The sequence below is a fragment of the Rutidosis leptorrhynchoides genome, chromosome 9 (genome assembly GCF_046630445.1).
Source record: "Rutidosis leptorrhynchoides isolate AG116_Rl617_1_P2 chromosome 9, CSIRO_AGI_Rlap_v1, whole genome shotgun sequence".
Classification (NCBI taxonomy): Eukaryota; Viridiplantae; Streptophyta; class Magnoliopsida; order Asterales; family Asteraceae; genus Rutidosis; species Rutidosis leptorrhynchoides.
The window spans coordinates 63,881,968-63,901,930 of NC_092341.1; positions in this window are offsets into that span (position 1 = coordinate 63,881,968).

The window sequence follows — 19,963 nt, forward strand, 5'->3', positions numbered from 1 at the left end:
GTGAAGTCGGACGTAAGAGAGAATGAGGGAGTTATTGGAGATATTTAAGATATCTCAACTGTGGATGTTCAATTATAGATACAATAATATATGGCCACACAGTACTCCTCAATCATGAATCAAATTATCACGGATGCAATGTACATATTTAATATATATATAATTCAATTGGATGAAACGTGCAAGGATTCTTAGCCTCCTGAATTATTGTTGTAACTATTCCTTCACGGACTGGATTTCGTGCTCCTTTGATAATCAATGGTAGATAAACGTTTTTGGAAAAGATCCCAAAATTATATATTAAGTTTCTTTAATTATTTCAGTCATTAATGTGTTAGAATTTTTCCTTAACTAATTAAAATTTATTAAATAAAATTTAAATCACTCTCCGCGCTCGATCTTAGGTAAGATATTAAAAGTGTTAAAATTTAATAACTAGATCCTAAATACATTTTTAGTAAGCCTAAAATTTATAGAACTCATTTTCGGATCACCGTTTATTTTAAAATCATATAAGTTCGAATTAAACTTCTCTAAATAATAATCGAAACGTCCAACGAGTATTACAATTATTAAATAATTATATTTGATATACACTATATATATATATATATATATATATATATATATATATATATATATATATATATATATATATATATATATATATATATATATATATATATATATATATATATATATAGATTTATTTTAATAACAATTTAATTATATCGTATATTATTTTATATTTTTAGTTCTAACGATTAAATCGTATATTATTATTTTAAGTTATTATATATATATATATATACATATATTTATATTTATATGTATACACATTTATTTACAATTAATGGTTCATGAATCGTCGGAGATAGTTGAAGGGTAATTGCATATACGAAACAGTTCAAATTTTTGAGATTCAGGGTAACAGACTTTGCTTATCATGTCAGAAACATATAAAGATCAAGTTTGAATTTGGTCGGAAATTTTTGGGTGGTCACAACGAGGGCGCGCGTTAAGGAATAGAGCACTACGCTCATAGCGGGACGCTAGTTTCATTGGTGCGCGTGAGCAGCGCCCATATGCCGGGCGATGCTATAACTGGCAGAGGACACCTGGCAAACAAAGTCAGAGCCGACAAGAGCACTTTTTACTTTTGTCAGATCAGCTCGCCTAAAGACGTACTATTTGCAGGCCACGATCCTTTTAACCTTATTACGTGGTGATAGAAGACAAGAAAGGTTATCCTATAATACAAGACTTCATCCACAGAACAAGGGATCCTGGAATTCACTTTCAGACACATATATTCTGAGAACAGTAGCGCATAGCGCAATTATACCCGCGCTACCAGACTCATAGCCTTACACTAGACATTCTTGATATACAGGTAACGTTCCATGAACATAAATCCTACCACCTAGTGCGATCCATCAATGACCGGACTACCCGCCGATGGTGGGTCTACGTTTAACCATCCCTGTTGAGATCATTATCTCGCAAGGGGTTATTCACGGTACTCCGGACCGGAGAGTTAAACTCAATTGACCCTTAAATCCCCCTTATTGATGTCAAGCATGGACCGAACCCAACCAGATTATTCTATGCTTGATCATTTGGCGCCATCCGTGGGACACTCAAGTTAAAAGATTTTGATTTGATATTTTTTCTATATGTCCACTAACAACTCGCTTGTTTCCCTTTGATATACAGTAACAGGTATTGAGATGGCCAGCAAGCAGGAAGCACCAAAGCCCGCGCAAGCGCGAGCTACCTCATGAGACGACCCGTCCTAATCCATCTAGATGAATACAATAGTATATGATTACATCGCGAGGTACTTGACCTCTATAAGATACATTTTACAAACATTGCATTCGTTTTTAATAGACAAACTTTCATTTCTTCGAAAATTGACGGCATGCATACCATTTCATAATATATCCAACTATAATTGACTTAGTAATAATCTTGATGAACTCGACGACTCGAATGCAACGTCTTTTGAAATATGTCATGAATGACTCCAAGTAATATCTCTAATATGAGCAAATGCACAGTAGAAGATTTCTTTCATACTTGAGAATAAACATGCTTTCAAGTGTCAACCAAAAGGTTGGTGAGTTCATAAGTTTATCGTAAACAATAAAATTCAATATTTTAATAAACCACAAGATACTTATAATTAGAAAACAATCTGTGCAGGTCTATTCCTGCTGTAAAATCATTCATATGAAGAACACCAGAACCTTTCAAATAACTCACCAACGGTAGCTAATGTGTAGTGCAATCAAAATCATCTCACCGTGGTAGTTAATACAATATAATTCTTACAACGGGGGCTAATGCTTACGCAATGCAAAATCATCCCTCCGAGGGTAGCTGAAACGGGGGCTAATGTGTACGCAATGCAAAATCATCCCTCCGTTACCAACTACAAAGTCGACTATAATACAATACAATACAATACATCGATAGCTAACGTGTAGTGCAATGACGAAATCATCTCACCGATGGTAGTTAAAACGGTAGCTAACGCGTAGTGCAATGACGAAATCATCTCACCGTTACTAACTACTAAATTGAACCATATCGGTAGCTAACGCGTAGTGCAATGACGAAATCATGTCACCGATGGTCGATAATACAATCTTTATAGAAATCGAACCTCTGAATCCAAATAATTCTATCATAGAATGTAGTTTTGAATATTTATGTCTATTTCGTCAATCATTTATAAAAACAGTTCATGTATTCTCAGTTCAAAAATATATTTCAAAAGCATTTAGGAAACAGTTATAAAAAACAGCGCATGTATTCTCAGTCCCAAAAATGTAAAGAGTAAAAGGGAATCAAATGAAACTCACAATACTGTATTTTGTAGTAAAAATACATATGACAATATTGAACAATGCAGGGTTAGCCTCGGATTCACGAACCTATATCATTCATATATATATTAAAACATATAATCCTAATTGAGCAATTATATATATATATTTTGTTATTAATAATATACTTGTTGTACTATATGTTATTTAGATAAATTTAATATTTTTAGTTTATATGTTTTATGTAACTATTACTTATCATTAATAATAAAAACTATATATTAAGGTTTAGTATATATATTTGTATAATAGTTGATATAGCTTTAACTAATATCTTTTTAATAATAAAAGTATAGCGTAATGCATTTTTATATAAAAGTATCGATTTATGATAATATTGATTGTTTGGGTGATAACAAAATAATAATTATTAGTAAGAATGATAATAATGATAATAAGTTTAATAATAATAATACTAATGATTATATTAATAATAATAATGATAACTAATATTCATACTACTTAGTAATAATAATACTTATGTTCATAATACTTCCTAAAGATAATAATAACATAAATATAAATCATATTAATGATAGTAATGATAATTAAGTTAACACTAATAACAATAATAATAATAATAATAATATTAATCCTAATTGATAATAATAATAATACTTATAATAATATTAGTAGTATAAATAATAGTAATCTTAATGTTAATACTAATGATTTTAATTTTAATAGTAATTATAGTTATGATAATAATAATAACAACAATTATGCTACTTATAATAATAATTATAATACTAATAAGAACAATAACAATAATAATCATAATAATAGCAATTTTAATCATAATAATAACTAGTAATAATAATAATAATAAACATAATAATAATAATAAAATTGGTTACTACCTTAAACGCTCAAAAATATCAAAATCGCCAAAGCCAGGACTTGAACTCATGACCTCTCACATACCCGACTAACACCTTAACCATTCAGGCTGTTGCCTGTTTTCTGATTTATACCCTATTTATGAATATATAACCCGTAACATATTTCTGTTACACAATCATCTTCCTCAATTTAATTTGATCTACCAGGAGCCTTCCACTTTTATAACCAAAAGTTTACATCTAGAATTAGGTTGTAGTAACGAATCTAAACTACTAAATGTGATTGGTATTGTTTATCAAAAGAATTTAAATCAAAAAGAAAAAAAATATGTAATATCTGTATCTGTTGTTTAAAGACAAGCGAAGAACACCAAATCAAATATCAAAATCTAGGGTGTTTTAGCCAAAATTCATAACATGAAATAAGTGCTAAATCAAACGTATAACCTTTCTGTACCTTCAATTGAAACAGAAACATTAACACGAATTTGAATTTCATGAAGAACCAACATGTTAACTTTTTGAAAACAACTTTGACTTCGAAAATTCGAGTTCGTTAGAAAGAATTGGGGTTGTAGATTTTGCAGATAGTTTGATTACAAGATTCCTAACACCTTTGCATTAAAGGATTTTGATAAATGAGTCGTTTTGAAGAATTGGCTAAAAAGGTTAATGTGCAGAGGGAACGATGGGTTTTTTCTTTAAAATTTCTGCTTTTTCCACATCAATTTATGGTAAACGATTTATATAGAATGATTTTACAATCACTGGTTGTCTGTAATTATTAATGAAGTCAATAGGTAACAAGATCAGACATAAAGGACACGAAATATTCAATTAGAACATTAAATAAGGAAAAGAAATAAAAAGGGATATCAATTCATATCAGAGTTTGGATTGTATCTGGTGTTTGATTTTAGATTCGTACTAAATTAGCAGTAGTAGGACCAATTGATCGCTGTAAGATGGTGAAAGGGAACTGAATACGTACCCATTTAATCCTACTGTATATATATATATATTCGTATATAGGTAAATATATCTATACCTGTTTATTTATAATTCTATAATTTCTATAAGTATATGTATTGATATGTAACTGTATTTATATGTACTGTTTATGTATTTGTATATATATTTATATCAAATTCTTACCTTTTGATAATTTACTAATGTAATTATATTAAATCTACTAATATTAATATTAATTACTAATACTAATAATAATATTTCTGATAATATTATTAATATAGGCTAATAATAATAAATGACAAGTAATAATATGATAGTACTAATAGAAATGATGATTTTATTTACTAATAATGATAATAATAATATAAGTGGTAATAGTAAACTTATTAGTGATACTAATAATACTAGTTATATTAATATTATTAATGATAATAATAACATTAGTACTAATACAAATTAAACATATTAAATAATATATATATATATATATATATATATATATATATATATATATTAGAAGTAATAATATTAAAAATATTAATATTAATTTTAACAACAATAATAATGAAATTAATGAAAAGAATATTATTATATCAATTATATTCAAACTTGTAATTTAATAAAATACTATTTATTATTTATGTAATATTATTTTATATATTTTAGGTAATTAATTAATAGGAATCACATATAGATTCATAATAACATTTATATGTATTTATGTATATTTATATGTATTTATATATCCATATATATTTTAACAGTAACTTAACTATCCCAATTATTACATTTCAATTAATTAAAGTATACTTTATTAAATCATAATATTATATATTCTTATTTTTATGTTTATATATATACATATTTATTTACAAATAAGTGTTCGTGAATCGTCGAAGGTTAATTGATTCCATGTAACTAGTTCAAAAATTTTAAGGCTCGGTTTAACAGACATTTCTTATCGTGTCGAAATCAATTTAAGATTAAGTTTAAATTTGATCGGAAATTTTCGAGTCGTCACAGTACCTACCCGTTAAAGAAATTTCGTCCCGAAATTTGATCGAGGTCGTCATAGCTAATAATAAAAATATTTTTATGATGAATATGAGTTGACAAATAGAGTTTTATCATTATTGAGTAATATAGATAAAACGATTTGATTACTTGAAGAGTACAAATGAAGCTATCACAAAAGAGTGAAATGAATCAATGTAGATTCGTCTTGTCTGGTGACGTAGTCACGGTTGATTTCCGGAATTCAAGGGATTTGGAGAAAATCTTTGTAGTAAGATTTGATTCTTCGGTAATTAAGGAAACTAGGATCCTCTTTGATTAAATACGATAATCTGTTTTGATTGTTCTGTCATATAATAACTGAAAACATTAACAAAGTATTTGATATATATGATACTTTACATGAACGTATTTGTTTCGATATATTTATCGACAGAATTAAGAGATAATATCAAATGATTGAATTATCAGATACATTATGTTATGATTACGGGCCAATGTTATGAGGTCCACTGTAATTTAAGAAATCTATTCTTTTTGACAATATTCGGAAAATGGTAAAGTGATCTATAAGTAGGAACGTGGAGTGTAAATAACTTAGATGTTGGATATCGACAAGTTAAGTAACTCGACATTTTTCATATACATCTATCCTCTTCGATTCCTTTATATTTTGGAGTTCCATACCTTTTGTTTCCTCTTTACGACTTTAAATCAAGCGAATAATGGTCCAGAATTCGTAGGTATGAAGTTTCGAATGAACATAACTAATGTTCTAAGAAGGAAATTGTAATGGCACGGTCTTGATTTGTCAAATTACCAGAATATCTGAAAAAATAGATCTATTAAGAAATTTGTTCTTGATATGTTTAGAGATCGGATAAAATGTAAGAGTCGTGTAACATGGTATATGATGACGTTATGTCTGTGAATCATCACGTTCCATTTGGAAACTCAACATGACTTACTGTAATATAATCACATTGATCAAGTGTCATTATATTATACTAACTCATGCTTCAGTTGCCAACACTACTTCAAAATCATTCATAATTTAACTTGAAAGTTTACAGAATATAGAAACTAAACAGTTTCCTTTATGATGTAATATAGATAACTTGAGAAGATAACTGATTTCAGATAAGGATAGTTATAAAAATATCTTCAGAAATATCAAAGATATTTATGACGATATTTTGGAATTTCTAAGATTGAAGGTTGATGAAGAAAATCCTTTCGCAAGGATTCAGAATAAATAAGGACCAAGATATTCGCTAAAGATTTCATCAGAACCAGAATCATCAGGATTCTTTATGTACAAGTTTAGTCCTTGTGATTTGTCCACAGCCTCCTTCATGGTTTGCTTAATCCATTTATCAGTTCCAACTTTTCTGAGCTTTGCAACACACTTATTCTTTATCTTTATACCTTCGACTGTTAATGTCGTGTACAGTTTTTGCTGCTGTATTCAGCTTTTTCAAAGTTCAATGTATTGATTCGCAGGCTGGGTGCTTTTCAGAATTTCAGAATGGAAGATCATAATTCTAAGAGATAAATGTTATATGTATACGTATAACTGTTGATGTTGACATGCTGCGATATTTGAAATACTGGTTGCTAATTCCTGGAAGTTGGTATGGCTATTCTTGTTACAAGATACGAATGAGTATATGATAGGGTTTAAATGAATATAATGATTTTTCAAAAAGTCAAAGATCAACGAAGTTGTTGGTAAGTTTACTGCTATTGTGGCGGGATATAAAAGATTTTCCGGTTTTGATAACGAAAGGGCAATCGTATACATCAAGGTTATAATAAGACTAGTACGATTGAAAAGTCCAAGTTGACTTGCTGGAGCTGTGACAAAAGTGGCTATTTTGGAAAAGGATTGTAAAGTTATTCTTGATAATCACAACGCCAAAGGGAATAGCACGGCTATGTGTTAAACGTTTGCTTAAGTTCCGAGTGTTTTCAGGTGCGTAACTATATGCATAAATCTTTTCTTTCGTAGATGAAGTGTGGTTGGTTCATCCTTTCGATTGAGGTGTTTTCAAGGATCATGAAAGGTTTGAATGCAGATTGTAATCGTCAAGATACAAATGAGGTTTAAGTTGAAATCAAGTGGCAAACTTGAAGAATTGTTTAGTTTCATATGTTATAATCAATATTATAATTCATTTTAATTGTCCAATATTGGTAGTCCTCAGTTGATAGTCCACAGTTAGCAATATATAATATTCGAATTAATTAATACGTGTCGTGACCCGTGTACATATCTCAGACTCGATCACAACTCAAAGTATATATATATCATTGTAGAATCAACCTCAACCCTGTATAGCTAACTCCAGCATTACTGCATATAGACTGTCTATGGTTATTCCAAATAATATATATAGATGCGTCGATATGATATGTCAAAACCTTGTATACGTGTCCCAATATTTAAATGCGTAAATTAAATAACAGAAATTAAATGACGATAAATAAAATTGCGAGAATATAAATTGCGATAAATAAATTGCAATAAGTAAAATGTAATCAGTTAGCTAGGTACAGTTAGCTAGGAACAGTTAGCGTGGATTCTTAACAAAATTTCTCATAATTAATTTGTTTGTTTCTAACAAATTTTTATTTTGTCCAATGTTTTCTTCATTATGCCACTTGTTGGATTCTGATAGATCAAAATCCAATATGAAATTTAATAAAAATGATTATTTTGTGATGAACGGATTCGTATATCTGTAGATGTAAGTAGGATAGTAATGACTGTTGAATCAGATTCGAAGAATGTACAGTGTAACTTATTAATGTGAAATCTAAATATTCCTCAGGTATTACCTACCCGTTAAAATATTTTTCACCATCAACAGTTTGTACAAAAGAATTTTTAATTACTATCTTTTATGAAAACATATATACATATATATTTTCTTCAGATGTAATCATGGATTTAATGAGTTAATATGATATTAAACTCATCTGATTTACGGTTAGAACTAGAGTACATAATCTCTAAAACATTAGAGATTACATAATCATCATGAAGAACAAAGATAATTGATGTAGAATGATACGTAGAACAATGATTATACTCGAGGTACAGAATGAGATGTTGAGGCATGGATTGTTGATGGTACGGGTGCTGTTACTGATGGTATTGTTGGTGCCGGTGATGTTGCCGAAGCTGGTATGTTTTGCACCATATTTTCCAAAGCTACAACTCGGGCGCGAAGCTCGTTGACTTCTTCTATTACACCGGGATGATTGTCGGTTCGAACGAGTGGATGAATAAGATCTAGAATATGAGATAGTATATATAATCGTGAAGGGATACTCTGGAAATGAGAGAAAATGGTATCACGAACAGGTTCGCCGGTAAGTGCTTCAGGTTCATTGCCAAGTGGGAAATATGGTGGATGGAAAGGATCACCTTCTTCTTGTCTCCAATGATTAAGTAGGCTATGAACCCATCACCAATTCATCCAGAATTGGTGATGACTGATTGGTTGATCCATTCCAGTTACACTGCTTTCGGAGCTCGAGTGGAAATCCATATCGGAATAGCTATCGGAATCTGAGGGACTCGAACTAGTTGAGGGATTCATCTCGTACGATCAGATGAAGGATTTTTGATAAAAAATAGATTATAGGATGTAGATTAGTACCCTGCAATACATAATTTACATATGCATATATAATACTAAAATCTCATAAGTTACGGAGGAATCTACGGAAGCTGTCAGGCAAAGGTAACAATAACAGATACTCTAAGATATGAATTTTGTCTACACACTATTCATGTAATTAATGCAGTAAGATGTGTCTAGACTAAGAATGATAAGCAGGTAATTTTCGACACGAAATTATAAGCAAAACTTTTGACATGCAGACACGGTCGAAGTCCAGACTCACTAATGCATCATGACAACTATCAGTTAGACACACTAATGCAAGACCTGGTTCGCTAAGACCACCGCTCTGATACCACATGAGACGACCCATCCTAATCCATCTGGACGATTACAATAACATATGATTACATCGCGAGGTACTTGACCTCTATATGATACATTTTACAAACATTGCATTCGTTTTTAATAGACAAACTTTCATTTCTTCGAAAATTGACGGCATGCATACCATTTCATAATATATCCAACTATAATTGACTTAGTAATAATCTTGATGAACTCGACGACTCGAATGCAACGTATTTTGAAATATGTCATGAATGACTCCAAGTAATATCTCTAATATGAGCAAATGCACAGCGGAAGATTTCTTTCATACCTGAGAATAAACATGCTTTCAAGTGTCAACCAAAAGGTTGGTGAGTTCATAAGTTTATCGTAAACAATAAAATTCAATATTTTAATAGACCACAAGATATTAATAATTAGAAAACAATCTGTGCAGGTCTATTCCTGCTATAAAATCATTCATATGAAGAACACCGAAACCTTTCAAACAACTCACCAATGGTAGCTAATGCATAGTGCAATGACAAAATCATCTCACCTTGGTAGTTAATACAATATAATTCTTACAATGGGGGCTAATGCGTACGCAATGCAAAATCATCCCTCCGAGGGTAGCTGAAACGGGGGTTAATGCGTACGCAATACAAAATCATCCCTTCGTTACCAACTACAAATTCGACTATAATACAATACAATACAATACAATACATCGGTAGCTAACGCATAGTGCAATGATGAAATCATCTCACCGATGGCAGTTAAAATGGTAGCTAACGCGTAGTACAATGACGAAATCATCTCACCATTACTAACTACTAAATCGAGCCATATCGGTAGCTAACGCATAGTGCAATGACGAAATCATCTCACCGATGGTCGATAATACAATCTTTATAGAAATCGAACCTCTGAATCCAAATAATTCTATCATAGAATGTAGTTTTGAATATTTGTGTCTATTCCGTCAATCATTTATAAAAACAGTTCATGTATTCTCAGTTCAAAAATATATTTCAAAATCATTTAGGAAACATTATAAAAAACAGCGCATGTATTCTCAGTCCCAAAAATGTAAAGAGTAAAAGGGAATCGAATGAAACTCACAATACTGTATTTTGTAGTAAAAATACATATGACCATATTGAACAATGCAGGGTTGGCCTCGGATTCACGAACCTATATCATTCTTATATATATTAAAACATATAATCGTAATTGAGCAATTATATATATATTTTGTTATTAATAATATACTTGTTGTACTATATGTTATTTAGATAAATTTAATATTTTTAGTTTATATGTTTTATGTAACTGTTGAGTCCCCAAAATAATTAAGGATTTAATTATGACAAAACTGTAATTTATTTGCACTAAAATATTATGTGCAGTCAGCACAAGTTTGTTCATGTGTAGACAGCATATATTGTTGTGTTGAGTGTTTAGTTTGCTGCTCAGTCTACCAGCACAAGGTAGACAGTGTTCTTCAATCAGCACAGGATGTGTACTCAGCAAATCAAGAACATGAAGTGGCTCAGCAATGAAGAACCAGCACAGCTGGAATGCAGCTTACTACACAAGACAGCTATGCTCCATTATAAGCATAGTAGTTTCCCGAGTGGTCTACATCAATGGTACTATTCAACAGCAGTCTAAGACAAAGTTGAACAGAAAAGGACACGTGTCGGCGGATGATAAGTGACCTTACAAGACCACGTGGGAATGCAGAAGTTTAACGCATGTGCAGTCATGGGTTATATACTTTGTCAACACCTAGGGAACACAACATTCTATTTGTATAATCAAATAGTGGTGCCAAACCGAATTGAGGTGTTCCTACAAATAGCTACCAAAGAGGAAAGAGGAGAGCATGCTCTCTGATGTAGTTGTCCCTAAAGTACAGACATCCTATGTACCAATGGACAATAGAACCATTACACGGTTAATAGGACTACTATAAATTATTGTATCCACTATTGTAACAACTAGTGGTGTGGGTTTATTTTTATAGAGTCAAAACGTGTAATAGCTGTTAGTTTACCTCTTAGCTATAATCTAGGTAATCTGTATCAACCAACTATCATTCCGCCAAGGATATTTGTGATTCTTTGTGATTCAATCAATAAAGAATAACTGTTAAAAATTATCTATGACTCTATTTATTTGCATGCTTGAATACTAATCGAGTTTAACTGTTAAGTTATTTTAAAAGAAATTGTATTCACCCCCCCCCCCTCTACAATACTCCTATTGTTATCAAGGGACCAACAACTGGTATCAGAGCTTCAGTCTTGATAATTAATATCTTGGATCTGAATTCTCTCATGGCTGCATATTTTAATACAGCTTACCTTGAAAATGGCTCATCCAATAGACCACCCAAATTTGATGAAGATGAATATGAAACTTGGAAGGCAAGATTCATGCTTCACCTTGAGTCTATTGACCCACTCATGCCTGGTATTGCCACATATTGTAGTGACCCAAACTTTTTCATGTTTATATATATATTAAATGAAATTGTTATTTACATGATTAAGTGTTTTCAACATGTTAAGCAATCAAACTTGTTAAGACTTGATTAATTGAAATAGGTTTCATATAGACAATTGACCACCCAAGTTGACCGGTGATTCACGAACGCTAAAACTTGTAAAAACTATACGATGACATATATATGGTTATATATATAGTTAACATGATTTTATTATAAGCATGTATCTCATTAGGTATTTTAACAATGAGTTATATACATAAAAATGAGACTATTAATTTAAGAAACTCGAAAACGATATATATAACGATTATCGTTATAACAACGTCTTACTAGGTACATATGAATCATATTAAGATATTGATACACTTGGTTAATTATGTTAAATGATAAGTAAATATATTATTAAGTGTATTAACAATGAAATACATATGTAAAAATAAGACTACTAACTTAATGATTTCGAAACGAGACATATATGTAACGATTATCGTTGTAACGACATTTAACTGTATATATATCATAATAAGATATATTATATATCATAATATCATGATAATATAACAATTTAACATCTCATTTGTTATAATAAACAATGGGTTAACAACATTCAACAAGATCGTTAACCTAAAGGCTTCAAAACAACGTTTACATGTAACGACTAACGATGACTTAACGACTCAGTTAAAATGTATATACATGTAGTGTTTTAATATGTATTCATACACTTTTGAAAGACTTCAAGACACTTATCAAAATACTTTTACTTAACAAAAATGCTTACAATTACATCCTCGTTCAGTTTCATCAACAATTCTACTCGTATGCACCCGTATTCGTACTCGTACAATACACAGCTTTTAGATGTATGTACTATTGGTATATACACTCCAATGATCAGCTCTTAGCAGCCCATGTGAGTCACCTAACACATGTGGGAACCATCATTTGGCAACTAGCATGAAATATCTCATAAAATTACAAAAATATGAGTAATCATTCATGACTTATTTACATGAAAACAAAATTACATATCCTTTATATCTAATCCATACACCAACGACCAAAAACACCTATAAACACTTTCATTCTTCAATTTTCTTCATCTAATTTATCTCTCTCAAGTTCTATCTTCAAGTTCTAAGTGTTCTTCATAAATTTCAAAAGTTCTAGTTTCATAAAATCAAGAATACTTCCAACATTGCAAGTTTACTTCCAAATTTCCTAAATCCATTCCAAGTAATCATCCAAGATCAAGAAACCTTTGTTACTTACAGTAGGTTATCTTTCTAATACAAGGTAATAATCATATTCAAACTTTAATTCAATTTCTATAACTATAACAATCTTATTTTAAGTGGAAATCTTACTTGAAATTGTTTTCGTGTCATGATTCTGCTTCAAGGACTTTCAAGCCATCCAAGGATCCTTTGAAGCTAGATCTATTTTTCTCATTTCCAGTAGGTTTATCCAAGGAACTTGAGGTAGTAATGATGTTCATAACATCATTCGATTCATACATATAAAGCTATCTTATTCGAAGGTTTAAACTTGTAATCACTAGAACATAGTTTAGTTAATTCTAAACTTGTTCGCAAATAAAAGTTAATCCTTCTAAATTGACTTTTAAAATCAACTAAACACATGTTCTATATCTATATTATATGCTAACTTAATGATTTAAAACCTGGAAACACGAAAAACACCGTAAAACCGGATTTACGCCGTCATAGTAACACTGCGGGCTGTTTTGGGTTAGTTAATTAAAAAACTATGATAAACTTTGATTTAAAAGTATGTTTTTCTGGGAAAATGATTTTTATTATGAACATGAAACTATATCCAAAAATTATGGTTAAACTCAAAGTGGAAGTATGTTTTCTAAAATAGTCATCTAGACGTCGTTCTTTCGACTGAAATGACTACCTTTACAAAAACGACTTGTAACTTATTTTTCCAACTATAAACCTATACTTTTTCTGTTTAGATTCATAAAATAGAGTTCAATATGAAACCATAGTAATTTGATTCACTCAAAACGGATTTAAAATGAAGAAGTTATGGGTAAAACAAGATTGGATAATTTTTCTCATTTTAGCTACGTGAAAATTGGTAACAAATCTATTCCAACCATAACTTAATCAACTTGTATTGTATATTATGTAATCTTGAGATACCATAGACATGTATACAATGTTTCGACCTATCATGTCGACACATCTATATATATTTCGGAACAACCATAGACACTCTATATGTGAATGTTGGAGTTAGCTATACAGGGTTGAGGTTGATTCCAAAATATATATAGTTTGAGTTGTGATCAATACTGAGATACGTATACACTGGGTCGTGGATTGATTCAAGATAATATTTATCGATTTATTTCTATACATCTAACTGTGGACAACTAGTTGTAGGTTACTAACCAGGACAGCTGACTTAATAAACTTAAAACATCAAAATATATTAAAAGTGTTGTAAATATATTTTGAACATACTTTGATATATATGTATATATTGTTATAGGTTCGTGAATCAACCAGTGGCCAAGTCTTACTTTCCGACGAAGTAAAAAAATCTGTGAAAGTGAGTTATAGTCCCACTTTTAAAATCTAATATTTTTGGGATGAGAATACATGCAGGTTTTATAAATGATTTACAAAATAGACACAAGTACGTGAAACTACATTCTATGGTTGAATTATCGAAATCGAATATGCCCCTTTTTATTAAGTCTGGTAATCTAAGTATTAGGGAACAGACACTCTAATTAATGCGAATCCTAAAGATAGATCTATTGGGCCTAACAAACCCCATCCAAAGTACCGAATGCTTTAGTACTTCGAAATTTATATCATATCCGAAGGGTGTCCCGGAATGATGGGGATATTCTTATATATGCATCTTGTTAATGTCGATTACCAGGTGTTCACCATATGAATGATTTTTATCTCTATGTATGGGATGTGTATTGAAACATGAAATCTTGTGGTCTATTGTTACGATTTGATATATATAGGTTAAACCTATAACTCACCAACATTTTTGTTGACGTTTAAAGCATGTTTATTCTCAGGTGAATACTAAGAGCTTCCGCTGTTGCATACTAAAATAAGGACAAGATTTGGAGTCTATGTTTGTATGATATTGTGTAAAAACTGCATTCAAGAAACTGATTTCGATGTAACATATTTGTATTGTAAACCATTATGTAATGGTCGTGTGTAAACAGGATATTTTAGATTATCAATATTTGATAATCTACGTAAAGCTTTTTAAACCTTTATTTATGAAATAAAGGTTATGGTTTGTTTTAAAAATGAATGCAGTCTTTGAAAAACGTCTCATATAGAGGTCAAAACCTCGCAACGAAATCAATTAATATGGAACGTTTTTAATCAATAAGAACGGGACATTTCAGTTGGTATCCGAGCGTTGGTCTTAGAGAACCAGAAAATTTGCATTAGTGTGTCTTATCGAGTTTGTTAGGATGCATTAGTGAGTCTGGACTTCGACCGTGTTTTCTTTAAAAATGATTGCTTAACATTTTTGTTGGAAACTATATATTATTAACATGTATATATCATGTGATATATTAATCTCTTAACATGTTTGATATTGTGTGATAGATGTCTACCTCTAGCACAAATCCCATTGACTCACCTAATAATAACGAAGAGTCGAATATATATTGGACTGATTCACAAGTTCCCGAAGAAGAAACGGAAGAAGAATCAGAACCGGAAGAAGAATCAGAACCGGAAGAGGAGGAACCGGAGGAGGAAATAGAACCGGTGGGGGAAATAATAAAACGGTTAAGTAAAAGAAAATCCTCAACCAACCGACCAAGGTTAATTATGGTCAATGGTGTTTCCGCCAAGGAAGCAAAATATTGGGAGGATTACCAATTCTCCGATGAATCGGATTCCGACGAGAATTCCGATGATGTTATAGAAATTACCCTAACTGAATTTAAAAAGGCAAAAGAAAATAATAAGGGAAAGGGCATAAAAATAGAGAAATCTAATTCCAACCCCGATGAACTTTATATGTATCGTCAACCCCCGAAGCCCTTAAGTTGTAACAATGACCCGGGAACCTCTAAACCACCAGGTTTTTCTAAACTGTTGTGGAAAACGACAGCTCATATTAGGGGAACATCATATATCCCTAGAAACTTGGCAAAACGAACCAAAACCGAAGAAGAAGAAACGAGCGAGTCAGAATAAGATAGTTATATTCGTGTGGTGTAATATATATAATATAGTGTGCTTATGCTTTATGATATATGTAAAAATTGCTTGCATTAATAAGTATTTTTTTTTTATGAATCTAACTCTTGTCTATTTTACAGTATAAAAACACAAAATGGATAGACAACCCAATATTTTAAGAGACCTACCCGGAGACATGATTGATGAAATCTTGTCTAGAGTCGGTCAGAATTCTTCGGCACAACTATTTACGGCGAAATCAGTTTGTAAGACATTCGAAGAACGTTCCAAGAAGTCTTGGTTTATAAGAGACTTTCGTTTGAAAGATGGGGGATATCACATTGGGAAACCCATAAGTTACGATGTGTTTACTTTGACGCATATATTGCGGGGAACCCAAATGCTATTTTACACAACGGCTTAAGAAATTATTTTGACTCAATGTATCCGAATATAGGACTTCATGATTTAGAAAAAGCGGCTAACATGCAACATAAAGAAGCATGCTATGCTTACGGGTTAGTAATGTTCGCTTCTCACCAAAGTGAGAAAAAGAACATCGGGCTACAACTATTAAACAAAACGTTCCCACAAGTGACAGAGTCGGTAATTGGGGTAAGAAATGAGGTTTTTAGGTTATTACGAGACTGTTGGTCATTACGTAACCCTCGTCCCTTTGACGACGTTACAACACGCTGTCTTATCAACGGCCATAACGGTTATGTTCCACAAGACCAAGGATGGGAAGTAGTCCTAGTAAAACCAGAATGCATGACTTGTTTCTGGACATACGAATTACGTGTCTTTATTGCCTTTGCTGAACGACTTGTGTACTAGCTAGAATTATCTTGACAACTATCTGGTATCAAAGTTATTGTGTGCTATATTTCATGCTTTATGTAAAATAAGCGGTATTGTAAGTTTGTAAAATATTGTATAAAAGTTTGAACGCGAAATATTATTATAATCAGTTTTTCATATAGAATTGTAGTAGTTGAATTGTATATTAGCTACTAAGTATGAACTTAACGGGTAGGTACTACCCGAATTTAAACTTATAAAATGCTAATATGAAGAAAAAGCATTTATAAATGAGTTCATATTATGCTACGAAATACTATTAACTACTCTTAATATTCTGTATGATTAACTTGTTCCATTTGACTATTTTGAAGGAAATGGCACTGACTACTCGACACACCGTGAATATGAATGAAGAGGAATTCCGTACTTTTCTAGCTTCAAACATAGCCGCAGTACAGGCTGCGCTACATACCAACAATAACCTTGGATCTAGCATTACAGGAAATCATGTAGGATGCACCTACAAAGAATTCACTGCCTGCAAACCTTTAGAATTTGATGGAACCGAAGGACCGATCGGATTGAAACGGTGGACCGAGAAGGTCGAACCGGTGTTTGCCATAAGTAAGTGTACTGAAGAGGACAAAGTGAAGTACGCTACGCATACCTTCACAGGTTCTGCGTTAACATGGTGGAATACCTATCTAGAGCAAGTGGGACAAGATGATGCGTACGCACTACCATGGTCAGCATTCAAGCACTTGATGAATGAGAAGTACCATCCCAGAACCGAGGTCAATAAGCTCAAGACAGAACTTAGAGGGTTACCAACCCAAGGATTTGATATTACCACGTACGAAAGACGATTCACAGAATTGTGCCTATTGTGTCCGGGAGCTTTCGAAGATGAGGAAGAGAAGATCGACGCGTTTGTGAAAGGATTACCGGAAAGAATCCAAGAAGATATAAGTTCACACGAGCCCGCCTCCATACAACAGGCATGTAGAATGGCTCACAAACTAGTGAACCAGATTGAAGAAAGAATTAAAGAACAGACTGCTGAAGAGGCCAATGTGAAGCAAGTCAAAAGAAAGTGGGAGGAAAACGGTGATAAGAATCACCAATACAACAACAACAGCAATTACAACAATAATCGCAACAACTATCCCAATAATCGCAACATCAATCGCAACTACAACAAACGGCCCAACAACAACAACAACAACAACAACAACAACAACAATAACAACAACAACAACAACAACAACAACAACAACAACAGCAACTACAACAATCATCCCAACAACAATAATAACTGCAACAACAACAACAATCAGAAGCAACTATGCCAAAGGTGTGAAAAGCATTACTCGGGGTTCTGTACCAAATTTTGCAACAAGTGTAAAAGAAATGGTCATAGCGCGGCAAAGTGTGAGGTCTACGGACCAGGGGTTAACAGAACGAAAGGAACAAATGGTGTCAGAACGAGTAATGGCGGAGCAAGTAGTGTCGGAGCAAGTTATGCCAATGTAGTTTGTTATAAATGTGTAAAATCGGGCCACATTATTAGAAATTGCCCGAACCAGGAGAACACGAATGGACAAGGCCGCGGAAGAGTTTTCAATATTAATGCGGCAGAGGCACAGGAAGACTCGGAGCTTGTTACGGGTACGTTTCTTATTGACAATAAATTTGCTTACGTTTTATTTGATTCGGGTGCGGATAGAAGCTATATGAGTAGAGATTTTTGTGCTAAATTAAGTTGTCCATTGACGCCGTTGGATATTAAATTTTTACTCGAATTAGCAAACGGTAAATTAATTTCAGCAGATAATATATGCCGGAATCGAGAAATTAAACTGGGTAGCGAAATATTTAAGATTGATTTGATACCAGTAGAGTTAGGGAGTTTCGATATAATAGTTGGCATGGACTGGCTGAAGAAGGTGAAAGCAGAGATCGTATGTTATAAAAATGCAATTCGCATTGTACGAGAAGAAGGAGAACCTTTAATGGTGTACGGAGAAAAGGGCAACATGAATCTACATCTTATTAGTAATTTGAAGGCACAAAAACTAATAAGAAAAGGTTACTATGTTGTTCTAGCACACGTCGAGAAAGTACAAACTGAAGAAAAGAGCATCAATGATGTTCCCGTCGCAAAAGAATTTCCCGATGTATTTTCGAAAGAATTACCGGGACTACCTCCACATCGATCTGTTAAATTTCAAATAGATCTTGTACCAGGAGCTGCACCAATAGCTCGTGCTCCTTATAGATTCACACCCAGCGAGATGAAAGAACTGCAAAGCCAACTGCAAGAACTATTAGAACGTGGTTTCATTCGACCAAGCACATCACCATGGGGAGCTCCTGTTTTGTTTGTCAAGAAGAAGGATGGTACATTTAGGTTGTGTATTGACTACAGAGAGTTGAACAAACCTACCATCAAAAACCGTTATCCACTACCGAGAATTGACGACTTATTTGATCAACTACAAGACTCGTCGGTTTATTCGAAGATTGATTTACGTTCTGGATATCATCAAATGCGAGTAAAGGAGGATGATATTCCAAAAACTGCTTTTAGGACGCGTTATGGTCATTACGAGTTTATGGTTATGCCGTTTGGATTGACTAACGCAACAGCTGTGTTCATGGACCTTATGTGAAATGTCCCGTTCTTATTGATTAAAAACGTTCCATATTAATTGATTTCGTTGCGAGGTTTTGACCTCTATAT